Source organism: Phocoena phocoena, chromosome 4 (genome assembly GCF_963924675.1).
Source record: "Phocoena phocoena chromosome 4, mPhoPho1.1, whole genome shotgun sequence".
NCBI lineage: Eukaryota > Metazoa > Chordata > Mammalia > Artiodactyla > Phocoenidae > Phocoena > Phocoena phocoena.
This window is the reverse complement of record NC_089222.1, coordinates 65,317,637-65,336,376: the sequence shown is the minus strand read 5'-3', so window position 1 is coordinate 65,336,376 and position 18,740 is coordinate 65,317,637. Positions and strand designations below refer to the sequence as shown.

Below are 18,740 nucleotides of genomic sequence, written 5' to 3'. Positions count from 1 at the left end.
CTCACACTATTATTGGGGAAGGGCCATGTTCCCACTCAAAGGTCTACCTACTACTCCATAAAGAGGTTTTCTTTTTTGCGGCATGCGGGATCTTAGTTCCCTGACCAGGGATCGAACACATGCCCCTGCATTGGGAGCACGGAGTCTTAAACAGTGGACCGCCAGGGAAGTCCCCATAAAGAGGTTTTGCTATGCCACAGTGATTTAGTTTTCTATTTGCTGCTACATCGCCAGACCTGGTCAAGGCCTACCACAGGCATATACTGAACAACATATCTGTTATTTTTGGCGCCAGATGGAGAGTTCTGTTTGGGCTTTATTAAATTTGACATTAAGCAGGGATATTGAGTAGGCAGTTGTATAAATGAGTCTGGGGACCTGAAGCAGGGGGGCAGGGGTAGGAGAAAAAGTCAGGTCATCAGGTCCTAAGATCTCAATTTGGGAGTTGTGGCATATGAATATTTAAAATCACTGTACTGAATAATATCACCCATGGAATGAGTGCAGAATTATAAGAGACTGGGTGGAAGATTGAGTCCAGAGGCGCTCAACATCTGAAGGTCAGCAAAGGAGAGAGACCACAAAAAAGTCTGAGGAGAGGCCACTGAAGTACAAGAAATAAAAGGAAGGTCTGACAAACCAAGAGAATAAAGGGTTTCAAGGAAGGCATGCTCAACTGTTCAAATGCTAACAAAAGACTGAGTATCTGACTACTAAGAATTTACCACTGGGTTTGCAGGATGAATGTTATTGGTAAGGTTGACTGGACCAGTTTCACTGGTGGGGATAAAAGCCTGATTTGTGTGGATTAAAGAGAAAATAGGAAATTAAGTTCCATGTGTAGTGGACTGATATGATCTGAAAATCTACCTGTAATAACTCTCAGATGTGCTAGATGAATTACAACAAAATTTATTTTAAATTCATAGCTGAACTTGCAAGGCAAAAGGGATATTGCAGATATACAAAATGAAGATGTAAATGAACACAGGACCAGGATGCATGCAAGCTGACTCCATGGCTACCTAAGGGTCTAACCTAGGGGCTTCCCTTTTGAAAAATCACCTTTTTATTTTGGAATCATTTTAGGTTTGCAGAAAAGTTGTAAAGATAGTACACAGAGTTCCTCCATGTACCCCTTACCCAGTTTCCCCCATTGCTAACACCTTAGAGTCCAGTTTCTCATAGAGGTTTGGAGATTGAATTTCTTTTACCAATGAAGTCCCCCAACCCCAAGGTGGGAATTTAATATAAAAATGTGTCCAAGTCCAAGTGACATCCCAAGACTCCTGTTGGAAGTCAACAGGGAATGGATCTGCCAGGACTCTTCTTCACCCAGGGCACAATGGGTTCTCTCAGGAAAAAGCAAGCCCTGCTACAGATCATACGTTTTGATCATAATCAAAACATACGTGGAAACAACTCACCCTGTTAAGAGTCAGCACTTACAACAAGCAGTAGGACTCAGTGGCCATGAACTTCTGGTATTTGAAAGACTATCTGAAAGAGAACACAAAATAGAACAATTTAAAATGACTAAGACATTGAATAACTGAATACCTAAGAAAAAGATAAAATACCATAAAAGAATAATCTGGAAGGGGGATGGATGGGTGGGTGAACAGAGCACCTCTTCTTCTCCAGTTTCCCCCTCTCTCCCTTCCCTTGTCCTCTCCTTTTTCTCCTCCCCTTCCTTCTTTTTAACCACCATAAATGTGGGAGAAGAGCCCAAAATCCTATTCTAGCTTACTAAAGAAAATTCACAAATAGGTATATATTTCAGAAAAAAAGACAATAATTTAATTATTACCAGACCAGTAACTTACTGAGAATGACAACCAGAAAGAAATCAAACTTTAGATGATAAAGGTGATGAGGAAAAATCACAAATTTTCTATGACAAGACAATCAAACTAAGATGGAAACAAAAAAGAAAAACATCCCTCTTTGTGGTGGGCCTTTCCCAACGCGCAATGTGTATCAGCATGATACATTAGCCAGACCTCCTCAAAGTAGGACGATATAATCAACTGTTGAGAAAAACGGTCCCTTTCTTCAGACACCAGCCTGGTAATTTTAAGATTAATATTTCTTTTTCATCCCATACAGGCGGTCACATTGACCAAAGGCTTACTCTGTACACACATAACTGACCAAAACATCTCTGATGAACTTGATGTACAATGCTAACCTGCAAATGTCATACATAAATTCTGTCTCAGGAATGTATAAAACTGCACCTCTAACTCTTGACCGGTGGAACAGTTGTCAGAGCTTCTGAGAATCTGTGTCCCGGGTTATAATCCTCTTCTTAGCTTGATTGTGACTTGGTTTTCTGTCAGCAAAGGTAACGTACGAGATACAACAACAATCTCTGAACTAAACTATTTCCAACTTACTACACAATTTTTCAGCTCCTAATTCCCTGAAAGTCCACCAATCCACTTATATAGCTCCCCCCCTCTCAGGGGAGTACAATTTGACAACTTATTTTTGCTTCCAAGATTTTATCTTTTGTGATTTCTATGTTACGAAATCTCTGAAGATTCTTCAACATGAAGGATTTTGTAGACATCACTTCCACTGGCACACCTTCATCCTTGGTGTCACAACCACTTTCCTCATTTATGTCGCTAAGTTCACCTTTACAAAGTTCCCCTGGCTGCATGCCTGGAGTCTCAAGAATGGCAGCGGTGTCAACATTCCCCTGGCGGTATCTTCTAATCACTTTCAATTTCACTTCACTTCTAGCGATATCACTTTTCCTTTTTTGGGGGGTGGGGTGCTGCACTTTAATCTTTCTTGGACAATTCTTTCAGTCATTCACTTTTGTAAAATGTCAGGTGGGCTTTATCACTGGAAGACAAAGCAGCAACTGTATACTGAATAACAAATGCACGGTGACTAGTCATCAACAGACTTTGAAAGAATTGATGTGATTGGCTACAGATCATGATACACATCTCTTATTTCCCTAGTGCTTTGAGGATAGTGAAGTTTTTCCTATGTCATTACTTACAGGTATTGGGGGACTGGTCTTAATTTAGACCGCTGTGACTGAAATGTGTGCATATCAGAACTGTGCAAAGTGAGGAGTTATTATACTCATTTCCCAATGAGAAAGTGATCAAATCGGTTTCTGGCAGAAGAGGTTATCAATGCAGAGGTTCTACATTAATCATTTTGTAGTCTTTGGAACCAGTTCACTCAGGTCAAAGGTGAAACCTTGATGTATAGAAAAGGTAAGTCTGTATTTAAGAGAAATGAAGTACAATCTATTTCTTGGAAACAAACAAGTAAAGTTTGAACCAAGACCTTCCTGTTAACAAGCAGGCAGGTTGAATGTTCCATTGAGAATTTCCTGTTCTCTATTAGTTCCTCCCTTCTCCTTCTCCCCTCCTTTTAGTCATTGAAACACTTATAATCAGAGATTTTTAAAGTTTAGCCTTCAGAATCACCCAGGGCTTGCTAAAACACAGATGACTGGAAATTCACGTTCTGACAAGCTCCCAGCTGATACTGATGCTGCTGGTCTGGGGACCACACTTTGAGAACCACTGAGTTTGTTGGTAGACTCAGGAATGGAATTGAAATCTCTTCAATTAAGTGGCTAATTCACAAATTTTTTGACTAGCAAAAGCTTGTGATCAATTGATGAAACATGAATACTTCTCTCAGGCCATAATTTAAGTCCCTTAAGCCAAATCCACAATTCTACAGATGCCACTTTTTCCAACATGAATTCAGTTTGCCTTATTGTACACCTATACAAACATTTAAAAATCTTCAGAATACTATCTAGCTATTTTGAACATTTACAAAAAATATTTGTGACAAAAATTAAAATCTAAAGACCAAAAATACAATTTGTTTTGCTGTGTAACAAAGAAATAATGTTTATGTTCTTAATGGCTTGCTTTTTGAATCAAGTAGGTTTATTTTTATTTATTTTTTTATTTTTGACTGCGTCGGGTCTTTGTTGCTGTGCGCGGGCTTTCTCTAGTTGAGGCGAGCAGGGGCTGCTCTTTGTTGTGGTGCACAGGCTTCTCATTGCGGTGGCTTCTCTTGTGGAGCACAGGCTCTCGGCGCGTGGACTTCAGTAGTTGCAGCATGCAGGCTCAGTAGTTGCAGCATGTAGGCTCAGTAGTTGTGGCAGGCGGGCCCTAGAGGGCGCGGGCTTCAGTAGTTGTGGCTCGCAGGTTCTAGAGCACAGGCTCAGTAGTGGTGGCTCACGGGCTTAGTTGCTCCATGGCATGTGGGATCTTCCCAGACCAGGGTTCGAATCCATGTCCCCTGCATTAGCAGGCAGATTCTTAACCACTGCTCCACCAGGGAAGTCCGCCTGAATCAAGTAGGTTTTGAAACATAATTTAAAATCTCACAGGAAGTTGGAATGAAGTCTGTGGTGTAGTAATGCACCAATGCTAATTTCTTATCTTTGATAATTGTAATATGATTATGCAAGATGTTAACATTAGGGGAAGCTGGGTGAAAGGTGGTGTACAAGAACTATCTGTATTATTCTTGCAATTCTTCTGTAAGTCTAAAATTATATCACAATTTTAAAAGTTTTAAAAAACTCATAGCAAGAAGAGCACTCTGATATATGTATACTTATATATCGAAAAAAGTTTTCATCTGCAGAAAATTACTTGGGTTTCCTCATTTATCTCTACAGAATAATTCAGTTGCCATGTTCTTTCTATTTCTTATAGTCTCAGGATAATTTCAGAGATCGCCTAAATGGATTTTATTGGGATACCAATTGAACTTTGGTGGAGGTGTAGAAAATGCCTATGGATGAGGCTTTCTGAAATTGGTAACATTTACTATTATCCCCTTCAAAAAATGCTTATTTTATTTTTTGAATAGGTAATATATTTATAAGATCTAAAGTTTAAAAGGTACAAAAGTGTATATAGTGAAGAGCCATCCTCTTACTCTTGTCTTACTGCCACCTAATTTTCTCCCCAGATTCAACCAATAATATTATTCCTCTGTATCCTTTACGTATAGTTGTTAATACATAAGCAAGGAAATGCATGTCTATTTTACAGAGAGTGATAGCATAGTTTACTTCTGTATCTTTTTCTTTTATTAATTTATTTTTTTACTTAATATATTTTGGAGATACAGATTCTGTATCAGTGCATAATAGGCTTCTTGATCCTTTCTTGGGTCTGCATTTTATCCTGTTGTATGGATGTACACAGTTCCTTTCACTCATCCCCTTCATGGATATTTAGATACCTCCCATCTTTTCTATTACACATGATGCTGCCATGAACAGGTTTCCCCCATCATTATTTGCACATGTGCAGTTATATCTGCAAGAAATGTAATTCAAGGGTCATGTATGTGACATTGTAATTTGGAAGAGTGTTATTATATGAACTTTTTGATAAGCAATTATAAACTTTGTACAAAATGCAAAAGAACAAAAGGGTAAATGGTGAAAAAGAAGTCTTCCTCATACCCTTTCCCTCTAGCTCCTCTCCCCAGAGGTAACCTCTGCTACTTGCTTCTTGGCTATAGACAATATTTCTGGCCACTTTAATCCAGTTTTTCAAAATCTTTAGCCAGTGGGGTGGTCCTTCCTTCTTCCCTGCCTTCTCCTTCTCCTTCTCCGCCTTCTCCTTCTCCTTCTCCTTCTCCTTTTTCTTCTTCTTTAAGATTTCTATTTTAACATTACCCTTGATTAATTTAAGATGGAAAAATCAATGAAGGCATTGCTATATACGTGTAGGGCCTTAAAACAAAATTCTTTTACAATCTCTCCTGCGAAGTGTATCCAACTATTGTTACCAGACAAGGGTATTCCAAACCTGGGAATAAACTGTCCCTTAGAAGTCTTTTGCGGATAGTCATTGTGTCTACCTCTCTTTGTGGCTGTTTCCACTCACCCTAAATAGATGCTTGCAATCACGAGAGCATACTCATAACAACTCTTCAACATTGAGGGGCTGGCAAAAAAAAAAGGGCAGCTTTTACAAGACTCCAGGGCAAGTCTGGAAAAAAACTGCAGCATACAGATCATGCCCATTCACTCCTGGACTCTCTTCCTTGTTGGCAAGTGCTGAACTGGACAAGGCGAGGGAGCAAATCTTTGTTAGTCTGGGGAGCAGCAAAGACAGTTTAGGTGAAAATGACATCCTGTGAGTGTCCAAAGCTTCTGAATTTTGGGTCAAGTTGTAGAAATGGGTAATATATGAAAAAGTAGCCCTAAGAGACTGGAGAGTTGATACAAATAATAGCAAAGGTGACTAAAAATTAGAAGTGGATATTTTATAACAGCCATAGAGAGATAACAGTGGAAATCATAATAATTCTTTTAGCAGTCAGGAACTTGGGTACAATCATGGAGCACTCAAAAGCATCACAAGGATCAGTATAAATATTGGCACACTTGCAAAACAGGAGAGGGCACACACAGAGGTTTGACAATCTCTGCTCCCATGTCAGAATATAATTTAGGCAAAGAACTTTTACCTGCTTCATGTTGACAATAGATGACATACCCAGAGACCAATTTTCTTTTCCCAAACTGCAAGTCATCTCTCCTCTCTTATATATAATTTTTTTAAATTATTAACCTTAATATAACTTTGATATGCACTCACACACATATATAGTCCTGTAAGTTTAAATGACAATACTTAAATCTTTAAAACTCCAGCTCTTAAAACAACTTTATCAAGTATATCATAATTTGATGTTTATATGCTTTTTAATCTTAATTTGAGTATTCTGAAGGAAAAAAGTGTTCACACATAAATAAGAATACATATATAAAACCATGCATAGGTGTTGTGTAGGAGCTATGCATTTTATTTTTTATTTCTCTCTGTGTTGGGAGACCATTCTCCATGGGTTTCTCATGATTCTGCACATCATAAGAGCAGAAGCAATGATTAACTTTGCTCTGGACTCTCTTTCAAAGATGTTTGTACAGTGAGCAACCAGGAGATAGAGATTGTGTCTTCCTCCAGAGCAAAGGATGTTTTTATTTATTGCCCATCGTAGTGATGTCTCCCTCCAGTACAAAGTTCAGGTGGGCTTACTGCTCATTATAAAATATTTGTGTTCTTCAAATTCAGGGTTCCTCTCCTATAATGCAATCCACTGTGTGGGCAATACGGGTACCCCCTGACCCTCTCTGTGTCACTCTGTGGGAAATGGCACTTAGGGGACTGGTGAAATGCTGGGATTGCTGGGAGTAATACTATCTCTGACCCAGGTGTCCTGTGTCTTCTGCCACCGTCCATGAAACTGTGGAAGGCTAGCTTGTTGGCTGAAATTAGAGTAAAATCTTAGATTCTTCACAGTTCTTGGCACTCTGAATTTTATTTTATTTTATTATTTTATTTGTTTGGCCACGCTGCAGGGCATGTAGGATCTTAGTTCCTGGAACCAGGGATCGAACCCAGGCCCCCTGCAGTGGAAGCACAGAGTCTTAACCACTGGACCTCCAGGGAAGTCCATTGGCACTCTGAATTTTAATGTTTTTCAAAGTCCCAGGTAAATATTGATTCTTAACTAGGTTTCTCAATAAACTATTAGTCTGTTTCCACAGACAATTTAAGATTTTAGAAAAATATATTAAGTTGGCATTAAAGTTCACTAAATACTATTTAAAAACTTTTATTAGAAAGATATCACATCTTATAAGTTTACACATAAAGGGAAGTGGAGAAGCTCTCCAGGTTCTCATAAATTTCAATATCATCTGAGGTTTTCAAGACCAGTTTCTAAGGACACCAATCATTCAGATAAAAACACAACTCAGTTGTACACCCATATTCATGTTTATATACTTTAAGCAATAGTAATTTATAAGGCAAGTGTTTAGAATTTTGGAATTTTCATTTAATTTAGCACTTTGTAAAATGCTGTATTTCTCACATTTGCTCTGTTTGCATTTTTATTTCTCATATAGCAAAACCAGGAGAAGATATGTAGCTATCTTTCACATCCAGAATACATAAAACATTTATTAAAGTATTTGAGTAGTATCACATAAACTTAGCTTATATTTTACTTTTTATTCATGCATTTAAAAAGTAATATGGAAACTCTAATCTTCATTAAACGGATTTTTTAAAGTCTTTTCAGTTGGAAGCTGTGTCCCTTTTTTTCTTATAACTTAGAAAAATTTTATTATTAACGACTAGCACCCAGACAAAACTGAGATCTTGTGTTTTGAATAAGAAACTGTATTTTCTTTTTCTAACCTAATCAGGTGTTTTCATAAACTTTGGGTATATACATAGAAAAAAAGAGTTACTCAAAAGATCATTGTTCATGGACTCATGAATATTTAGGATCAAGGTCAGTGATGCTTTAATGGCACCAGGTAAAAACGTATATTCCAGTCTAGAGGATCATATATATTTCGACTATAAACCACGAAGTTTCTTTTCTTTTCTTTTTTTAGCAGCAAGAGGTAATAGTCAATAATTTAAGGTTTTTAGTTTTTCTTTAGTCTTAACAATTCTTTTTTTTCCCCAAATAGATTTGAGTCATAGATCAACATTTTATAGACTCTCCTCTACTTCTACATTATTGCTCACATTGCGTAAAAACTATCCTAACTGCTTTTAATATGACATTTGGCAATGTCTTAAAATATTTTGGAGCAAGGACAATTTATCACTGTCATATGGGTATTTTGTAAACAATCTCAGTTGGGTTAAGAATATAGCCTTAGGGCTTCCCTGGTGGCGCAGTGGTTGAGAGTCCGCCTGCCGATGCAGGGGACATGGGTTCGTACCCCGGTCCGGGCAGATCCCACATGCCGCGGAGCGGCTGGGCCCGTGAGCCATGGCTGCTGAGCCTGCGCGTCCGGAGCCTGTGCTCCGCAACGGGAGAGGCCACAACAGTGAGAGGCCCACGTACCACAAAAAAAAAAAAAAAAAAAAAAAAAGAATATAGCCTTAACAGAGAATTCTTTATTTTGTCCAAAACAGCAGAATAAAAACATCCTCAACAATACACAAACCTATGTATAAAATATAGAACATCTCCAGTATATCTCCTTTTCATGGGATCATGCCAAGTATAGGCAAGAGAAAACTGATTTAGGCAATGACCCAATTAGCCAGGCATTAACATTCAAAGACCAGGTAAACAATAATTTTATCCAGAAAAGCTGTATGAAAGAGTTCCTATGAAGCCGATTCACACACTATATTCTCTGTTCCTGGTCATTTCACGCACAAGTTGACTATCCTTAACCATGCTTCTTTGCCTTCTTTCACAGAAGAAAGATTATTTGGAGGAGTGGTACTATAAAGGTACAGGGAATACCTATCCCAATACCAAATTTTCACCATGAAAAATTATAGTGACAAAGCTTAAAAAAAAACCACACAAAACACGTGGGATTTCAGAAGTATATACCCTAATAATTTTTAAGAAAGCTCACCATAAATACTTCCAAAAACAACAGGCTTTACAAAAGACTGTACAATATCCTGTGTGTAGGATATAGGATATTCAGGCCATTTGCCAGATTCACTCAGTAATATGTTTCTGGTGTACGCTTTCATTTCAGGAAGGTCAATAATCACCTGATTTCTTCTTGACCTAATGATCTGTTGTTAACCTACTCCTGATAATGGAAGAGGAAACTGATACCAGTTTTAAGTCAGCTGGTTCTCCTTAAGCCTCAAGGTTTCTATTATATTTCAACACCATGTTATTGTGCACTTACAGAAGCAATCTCTCAGTCATGAAAAATAAAACATCAGTTGCAGACCTTACAAAGTAAAAAGGGAAATTCTTTCCCAAACGCTTTTTTGCTTATAAAGTTAAATTAAATTCAAATGTACAAGACCAAGCACAGGCACTTTCCAAAAATCGAAAATGAAGCCAAACCATGAAATTACTCAATAGTTACAGAAGACAGCTCTGATTTTGGGGGGTCCTCTCTGGTTGCCTCGGCACAAGCACTGGTCTTTGGCTGCCCTGGCATTTCCTCCTCTTTTTCTGTCAGCCCACCAAGAAACCCCAAGGGAAAAGTGCTTTCACAATTCTGGGTCGAGGAGACCTGTGAAATCACAGGCATCTGGACAGAGGAGTTGTCTTCAAAACTGTGTTCTCCAAGATCATACTGAACAAGGGTCTCTTCTTGCTCCTGGTTTAAGTAGGCCGGTACTAGGAAATCACTGCTCTGGAAGTAGTTTGCTAGCTCTGACGTTTCATGGTTCAGACTCCTCAGGTGCACGATTAAATTTCCAGAGTTGGTGAACATGGCGCCACATGTTTTGCACTCGTAAATCCGAGGCTTGCGGATAATGTGCCGGGAAACCCTCGTGTGGTGTTTATATTCCCCGAAGGAAGTGAAAGTGGCACTACATATCTGGCACCGGAAACAGCGTTTACCTTCATGCTTTAGGCGATGCATCTTTAGCGAGTGAGCCCTGGTGAACTTTTTCCCACAGCGGTCATACTGAAATGGTTTAATTCCTGAGTGGGTGAGCATGTGCTGTTTCAGGTTCTGAATCGCACCCCACATGTTGGACACTGAAAAGGTCTATCTGGACCATTTGGACTTGGCCGTTCTGTCCTGTGATCATCATCATCTGCGTGAGCACTGGTGCTAGAAGTGCTCTGAAGTGTAGGTAACCCTTCAGTGACGCCTTCATCTGCTGAACCTGCGGGCGGCGGTGCCAGGGCCCGGAGGCCTGCTGCTCCCCCCCCCCGCCCCGCCAGGGTGAGGCGGCGAGGAGGTGGTGGCGGCGGTGGCGGCGGCAGCCCCGGGGGAGGGGACGGAGCGCGCGGCCTCGCTCCCTCTCTCCTCCCCCGGGGGGCGCAGCTGTGTCTTTTTTAAAAATCATTCTCTCTCTCTCTCTCTCTCTCTCTCTCTCTCTGTATATATATATATTTTTTTCTTTTGGTTGCACCGGGTCTTAGTTGTGGCAGGCAGGCTCCTTAGTTGCGGATCGTGAGCTCCTTAGTTGCAGCTCACGGGCTCCTCAGTTGTGGCTTGCAGGCTCCTTTGTTGTGGCATGCAAACTCTTAACTGCGGCATGCATGTGGGATCTAGTTCCCTGACCGGAGATCGAACCCACATCCCCTGCATTGGGAGGCAGATTCTTAACCACTGCGCCACCAGGGAAGTCCCAGGAAGCTGTGTCTTTATAATTCATCATCTTACAAATGGAAAGGGTCTCCTGTATTTGCTTTTTTTTTTCCCTTTTTGTAACTACTCATTGTTGGCTTGTCGTCAATTTTCCTACCTCTATTTTTTATGTTATAAATAAGAGAGACAAGAGGTCATTCAATGAACGTTAAATTTTCCTTTTTCTCATCTAAAAATGTTTTTGAGAGTGTTTATATTAGAAAACAATAGACATACTCTTTAAATTTTCATTAATAACTTAGTTATCTTTATATCATAATTTATATGTTTTAAGTTTTATTTTGCTCAGAGTTTTAACTCTCATCTAAAACTTAAACTTTTCCACTTGGAAGGCACCTTTTCCTAGGAAAAAGACTTTTTAAGTTTCAATTTCCTGAAGACTACACGTTAACCTACTTGATGCCTTTCTATAGGCCATAGAGTATAAGTTTACCGCTGGGCACTTGAGTGACAGCCCAGTATCTATCTTTCCTCACAGCCTGGAGATTTTTTCCTCAGGCGTAATGTCTCATTTTTTTTGATAATCTTTATGATCCCTTCCCCTAGACTCATAAAGTCTTAGTGGTATTTTGTCACCAATTATAGGAGTCCCATTAAATTTGAGATATTTTACTGGACTTTATTTTCTAATTTCCTCCATGGGTGAGTCATCCTATATAATGCAAAGGCACCAAGGGAGGCTCTTGTCCTCTGTCTTTAGTGGCATATCTACACTGGTCTGCCAGAACAGAAAGCTTTTACTGCCAAAGGCTTCAGAAAAGCTAGAGTCCCTTTTGGGGTCCTACATCCTCCTGGGTACATATGGACTTTCACATAGAAAAGTAACCACGGCCATGTAACAAAAGGAATCAGTAAGCTCTTAGGCAAAGTGAAATAATACAGCAGCCCTGTAAGAAAAAGGAAAAGAAAGGATGCAAATGTATTCATTAAAAAGAGAAAGCCCTTTTTCCCAGTGGCCTTGAGTTTCCTATAAAGACCTTCACTTCTTTTTTTTTCAATCTTTAATTTTTTAAATTGGGGTATAGTTGTTTTACAATGTTGTGTTAGTTTCTATTGTACAGTGAAGTGGAGCTCCCTGTGCTATACAGCAGGTTTTCATTAGTTATCTATTTTATACATATTAGTGTATATATGTCAATCCCCATCTCCCAATTCATACCACCCTCCCTTCCCCCCTTGGTGTCCATACGTTTGTTCTCTACATCTGTGTCTCTATTTCTGCCTTGCAAACCAGTTCATCTGTACCATTTTTCTAACTACACATATATGGGTTAATATACGATATTTGTTTTTCTCTTTCTGACTTACTTCACTCTGTATGACAGTTTCTAGGTCCATCCACATCTCTACACATGACCCAGTTTTGTTCCTTTTCATGGCTGAGAAATATTCCATTGTATATATGTACCACATCTTCTTTATCCCTTCATCTGTCAATGGACATTTAGGTTGCTTCCATGACCTGGCTATTGTAAATAGTGTTGCAATGAACATTGGGGTGCATGTGTCTTTTTGAATTATAGTTTTCTCTGGGTATATGCCCAGTAGTGGGATTGCTGTGTCATATGGTAGTTCTTTTTTTAGTTTTTTAAGAAACCTCCATACTGTTCTCCATAGTGGCTGTATCAATTTACATTCCCACCAACAGTACAAGAGGATTCCCTTTTCTCACACCCTCTCCAGCATTTGTTGTGTGTAGATTTTCTGATGATGCCCATTCTAACTGGTGTGAGGTGATACCTCATTGTAGTTTTGATTTGCATTTCTCTAATAATTAGTGATGTTGAGCATCTTTTCATGTGTTTGTTGGCCATCTGTATGTCTTCTTTGGAGAAATGTCTATTTATGTCTTCCACCCATTTTTTGATTGGGTTGTTTGGTCTTTTGATATTGAGCTGCATGAGCTGTTTATATATTTTGGAGATTAATCCTTTGTCCGTTGATTCATTTGCAAATATTTTCTCCCATTCTGAGAGTTTTTTCATCTTGTTTATGGTTTCCTTTGCTGCGCAAAAGCTTTTAGGTTTCATCAGGTCCCGTTTATTTATTTTTGTTTTTATTTCCATTTCTCTAGGAGGTGGGTCAAAAAAGATCTTGCTGTGATTTATTGTCAAACTGTGTTCTGCCTATGTTTTCCTCTAAGAGCTTTATGGTGTCCGGTAAAGACTTTCACTTCTGCATTTATCCTCTGGGGGTCAGCAGTTCCCTGTAAAGGAGGAAAGATACCCTTGGGAAGGGTGAGGGCCACTGGCAGTCATTCATTTCGTTTCTCATTTTTCCTGGCGGTGAGGGAAAACTTGCTTCTTACTGGGGCTGGACACTCACAAAAAAATCCTCACTCACCTGAATAAGACTTAAGCTGAATCACCTCTCAAATGTAGAAACACTTATTCAGAAAGGACTATTTTGAGTCAGCTACTCACAGATGGGTCTCCACCTATCGTATGGATCCACCTTTTGTAATATCAGTACAGTAACAGCAACAACAAATACCATACTTACTGAATTTTCTTACTAAGATTTTCAGCAGTGTATCATTATTAAAAGTTATTCATATGTTTATCACAATTATGAAGGAACTTATGAAAATCAAGTCTAAGGGCATAAAAAATGGTCATACTTGTTGAATAAAAAAATAGAGATTATATGTTATATTTACAGCATGATTTCCTTTCTGGAATACACATACCTACAGGCATTTTGAGAAAATATTTCTGGAAAGTCATAACCAAAATTTCAACAGTAGTTTCCTTTGGCTGGTGAGATTACAGGAGTTTTTACTTCCGGCTTTAACTTCTTCTGTGTTTTCTAAATTTTCCATACTAAGCATTAAAGTATGTACTATAAAATAGTATATAAAATAAAGAATAGAGATATCATCAACCTTAGAGAAAAATAATAGTGAAATTCAACATTTAAATGAATATTTAAATGTGAATAGTCTCCATGTTAGTCCTACATTTTCCTGTTACATGTCCTGGCTTTTATTTATTAATATTTACCTATCATATAGAACTAGCATAAAGTTGTTTGGGGGTAAATAAGATTTTGGCACTGAGTGGTAGTAGATGTTCAAAACAGAGAGAAAAAATGCAGGAGAGAGGCATCTGCTCATTATTACTCTTGCAGGGCACCTGGGCAAATGTCACTGCCCACGTCTTTTTCCTTCTACTCTTGGTCCATCAGTTCTAGATTTCCTCATTATAGGATTCTAGAATCTTGGAGGAGGATGGGCCACCCCTGTCATCCTGTCCTGCCCTCCTACCCAGCTCAGAGACTCTTCCCAGAATACCTCTAACTTCCTGGCCTCTCCTTCAGCACCTCCAGAAATGTGGAGCTCAGTACTTTTGCCTGAAATGCTTTCCCCCTTTCTCTGCCTGCAGCACTTCTACTCATCATTCAATATTCAAATCAGGTGCTCAGTTTCTCAGGCCCATGTGGCACAGTCATTGGTGCTTCTGAGTGTGGACTCTGGGGTCACAAAGACCTGGGTTCAATCCTGCCTCTTCTCCTAACACTTGCTGTGTGATCTTAGCCAGTTTATCTCGCCTCTCTGAGTCTCGGTTTTCTTACCTGTAAAATGGGGTTCGCAGATGTGGTCATGTGTATGGGCTCTTCATGGGGTGTCCAGTACATAGCAAGCAAGTAATAAATGGTAACTGCTACCACTAACATCAGTGGTTTCAACGCTGACCTGCAGATTAAAATCACCTGCAGAGCTTTTAAAACATGATTTAACAGGTCTGGGCTGATGCTCCTGGCAAAGTTTGCATTGTTTGAAAGTTGCCTAAGTGATTCTAATGTGTAGCCTGCCAGGTGGGGAACGGTTACACCAGCAGTTTTGAAAGTATGGTACCTGGACCAACAGCACCAGGGAAACTGTTAGAAACTCAAATTCCAGGGCCCCCTAGCAGACCTACCAAATGAGAAACTCTGGAAGTGAGCCCCAGCAATCTGGGTTTTAACAAGCCTCCCAGGAGATTCTGAGGCATGCTAACATTTGTGAACCACTGCACTAGATTGTAAGCTAAGTAAAGGCAAGAACTGTTTGTCTTGTTCAATGCCGTACATATTCTTAGGGCTTGACACTGTGCCATACACAAATTCAGTTTAGTTCAACCAAGAAATGTTGGGACTTCCCTGGAGGTCCAGTGGTTACGACTCCATGCTTCCACAGAAGGGGCCTGGGTTCAATCTCTGGTTGGGGAATTAAGATCCTGCAAGCTGCATGGTGTGGGCAAAAAAAAAAGAAAGGAAAAAAAAAGAGAGCTTCCCTGTTGGCGCAGTGGTTAAGAATCCACCTGCCAATGCAGGAGACACGGGTTCGAGCCCTGGTACGGGAAAATCCCACATGCCGCAGAGCAACTAAGCCCGTGTGCCACAACTATTGAGCCTGTGCTCTAGAGCCCGTGAGCCACAATTACTGAGGCCACGTGCCACAACTACTGAAGCCCGCACACCTAGAGCCTGTGCTCCATGACAAGAGAAGCCATCGCAATGAGAAGCCCATGCACTGCAATGAAGAGTAGCCCCTGCTCGCCACAACTAGAGAAAGCCAGTGCGCAGCAATGAAGACCAAACGCGGCCAAAATTAAAAATAAATAAATAATTTTTTTTTAAAAGAAAGAAAGAAATGAAGAACTGTCGATTGAGTGCTAGTTTTCTTCAAGGCATTGTGCCTGGTCCTGGGGATACGATGCTGTACGAGACAGGTGCTTGTCCTCAGGTTGCTTGCAGCCTCTCAGACTCAACTCTTCCTTCCTGCTCTCACTGCTCCTTAAGCACCTACCGTTGTAAACTTTATGCTGATTTATATATATATTTTTATATGTCTGTGTCCCCCACGAAACTGATCTCCTCAGAGCAGGAACAGACTGTACTCATTTCCTAAGAGATGCTCAAAAGCAGTTGCATTGCTGGGCCTGGCTCTGCATTTAAGACCAATGGAATGTGTTCCCCTAATGAAAAATGATGGAGGGAAAAGGCTGGTGTCAGTCAAGGTTTGATCAGGGAAGCAGAACCACTGTGAGGATTACGATACAAAAGATTTACCTTAGGGCTTCCCTGGTGGCGCAGTGGTTGAGAGTCCGCCTGCCGATGCAGGGGACACGGGTTCGTGTCCCGGTCCGGGAAGATCCCACATGCCGCGGAGCGGCTGGGCCCGTGAGCCATGGCCGCTGAGCCTGCGCTTCCGGAGCCTGTGCTCCGCAACGGGAGAGGCCACAACAGGGAGAGGCCCGCGTACCGCAAAAAAAAAAAAAAAGAAGCACAAATGGATGAAGCTGTGTGGTTCCAGAGCCAAGGTCATGAACATGGGTGTGCCTTTGGCTTGGGAGTAGGCAGAGGGTGTAGATACTTCAGAAGAGTGAAAGGTAGGTGCTGGGTCTCAGGAAATTCATGATTATTTTATCTAACAAGGGTCTGAGGTGGAAATACTTCCTGTTGTCGAGTAAAGTGAGACCTGTAGACTTTGTATACCAGCCCTGAGAGTGGTCATTCTTCTGCTGAGATGTGATGGTCTGGAGATACCCAGAACACTGCCTTGAGTCCAGTCTTGTCTCATCTAATCAGTGCTCTCCAGAATCTTCAGCATACTGGGTCTTAAATGCTCTTTTAGCCTGTCTTAGCTCAGGACATGTAAAAGGTGCTCTACTGCCTACTTCAATATAAACTCCCACTTGGTAGAACAGGAAACTATACTCAATATCTTGTAATAACCTATAATGGAAAAGAATCTAAAAAAGAATATATATATATGTATATATACACACATACACACACACATATATCAATTATTTGCTGTATACTTGAAACTAACACATTATAAATCAACTGTATTTCAATAAAATTTTTTTTAAAAGCCGTCCCACTTGGGCTTCATTTTATCTTTTCCAAGTTGGTCCCTCCATCTCTTCAGCATCTTCCTGTCACATTAGTTGGGTTCACTGCTCCACAAAGATCCTACTTGGATTAAATGTCTGTTTCATATGCTTTCGTCTAGGCTTCCCAAAGTGATTGTAAGCTCTTCAAGGGAAAGCATTTATGTCTTTTAAATTTTATTTCTCTTCTTTTGCCTTGAGGCTCCCATAGACTGAATATGTGAACACAAGTCAACTAAAGATGAGTAGAAGCACCCAATCACCACACTCGTGCTCTGAGGACCCAGGGAACCCCCAAAATGTGATGAGCCGGCAGGTATTTAAACTAAGACTGACAAAAAAGAAGGCTTACGTCAATTTCTGTCATCTTACTGATGGCATCTTCATCTTACTCCGTAATTCTTCTTTTTTTAAAAATACATAATGACTTTTTTATATATAAATTTATTATTATTTTTTTTTCTGCATTGGCTCTTTGTTGCGGTGCACAGGCTTCTCATTGTGGTGGCTTCTCTTGTTTCGAAGCACAGGCGCTAGGCGCATGGGCTCAGTAGTTGTGGCTCGTGGGCTCTAGAGCTCAGGTTCAGTAGTTGTGGCGCACGGGCTTATTTGCTCCATGGCATGTGGGATCTTCCTGGACTAGGGCTTGAACCCGTGTCCCCTGCATTGGCAGGTGGATTCTTAAACACTGCGCCACCAGGGAAGTCCCTTACTCAGTAATTCTTTAAAATGATTGCACAGGTTTCTCTTTGTTGACTTTCTCTTCAATCTGGATAGTACAATGGAGTGGGATGTTTTAAATAAAAATTCAATATTAAAAAAAATAATAAGTATTTCTCTTTTTCTCAGGACTGACTATGGTAAATAGCCAATGCCTGTGCTTGACTCCATTCTAGTTTACCATGAGCAGGACTCAGAACAGTACCAGCCACAATGAGATATTTCATAAAGGTTTTGGAGCGAAATAATAATCATCTCAGAATCAGAAATTATCTTGATGTGTTTTTTGTAATGACAACATTGATGATAAAGCCTCGTGATAATATGGTGTAAAGGTGTTCAAGGACTGAGTTTGAATGCCAGCTCTGTCACATATTAACTTTGTGACCCTGGGCAGGGCTCCGTGAGCTAGTTTCCTCATTGTAAAAGAAAGGTGATCACGGGGACCTCAGGGTGGTTGTGAGGACTAAGTTACACACGAAAAGGAGCATTCAATAAATGTGTTTTGCTACAGAAAATTTTAAATCTTTTATTTTTTATTCTACTGGTTTTCTATTTTTTCCTTTACCTGGATCAGAAAGATAATTTTACATTTTCCTTCAACTTTTTTGAAACTTAATATTTTCTGATAATGAGAAGTTGGTAGACATCATATTAACAAAAGATTTTTTTCCTTTTTTGGTAATTACCTGGATCATAACAAATAATAATAAAACAAGACGAATTTCTCTCAGCTTTGGGCTGGGAATCAGGAGGAGGAGGAAGGGAAGGGAGAAAGAGAGTCCTTAGACTGGTGGCAGAAACATAACCCACTAACCCTTGATTGGGCACCTGTGACGAGGTCTCTGTGGTGGGGAAGCCCCACCAAAGGGATCCTTTCTCGGTGAGTAAGAATGCTTCGGGGCTGGGCTGTGAGCTCCCAGGGCAGAGCCCTACTGCCCGCTCTCTGATCAGCTTGACTTTGCTGCAGGTTGGTTGTGACTGAAAGGAGACCACTG

General features: G+C 40.1%; 1 pseudogene; it reads right to left on the bottom strand.

Moving 5' to 3' along the window:
• Positions 1-9,883: 9,883 nt before the first annotated feature.
• LOC136122950 (zinc finger and BTB domain-containing protein 44 pseudogene) lies at positions 9,884-10,483 on the bottom strand (annotated as a pseudogene).
• Between the last annotated feature and the right edge of the window lie 8,257 nt (positions 10,484-18,740).